At 39.3% G+C, this 328-nt stretch overlaps 1 pseudogene; it reads left to right on the top strand.

The window, feature by feature from the left end:
* The first annotated feature begins 4 nt into the window (after positions 1-4).
* On the top strand, positions 5-324 carry LOC108526022 (heat shock transcription factor, Y-linked-like; annotated as a pseudogene).
* The last annotated feature ends 4 nt before the right edge of the window (positions 325-328 follow it).

Genomic DNA, 328 nt, shown 5'->3' with positions numbered 1-328 from the left:
CGGTTCTTCAGAAACTCAAGATTTTCTCCCAAAGATGAATTAACTGTTTCAGAAGCCTCCACCAGGTCTCCATTGTGTGAGCACACATTCCCTGGGGACTCAGACTTAAGGTCAATGATTGAAGAAAATGCTTTTCAGGTTTTGTCACAAGGATTCTTCTTAAAAGACCACGTTACACAGTTTGTGTCTCTGAGCCAGATAAAGATAATGATTTCTTTTCTCTGACCTTTCCCAGGAAACTTTGGAAAATAGTTGAAAGTGACCAATTCAAGTCTATTTCATGGGATGCGAATGGAACTTGCATAGTGATCTATGAAGAACACTTCAA

Source organism: Rhinopithecus bieti, unplaced genomic scaffold (assembly GCF_001698545.2).
Source record: "Rhinopithecus bieti isolate Rb0 unplaced genomic scaffold, ASM169854v2 scaffold_64878, whole genome shotgun sequence".
Taxonomy (NCBI): domain Eukaryota; kingdom Metazoa; phylum Chordata; class Mammalia; order Primates; family Cercopithecidae; genus Rhinopithecus; species Rhinopithecus bieti.
The sequence above is the reverse complement of the archived record's forward strand: the minus strand, read 5'-3'. Positions and strand labels throughout refer to the sequence as shown.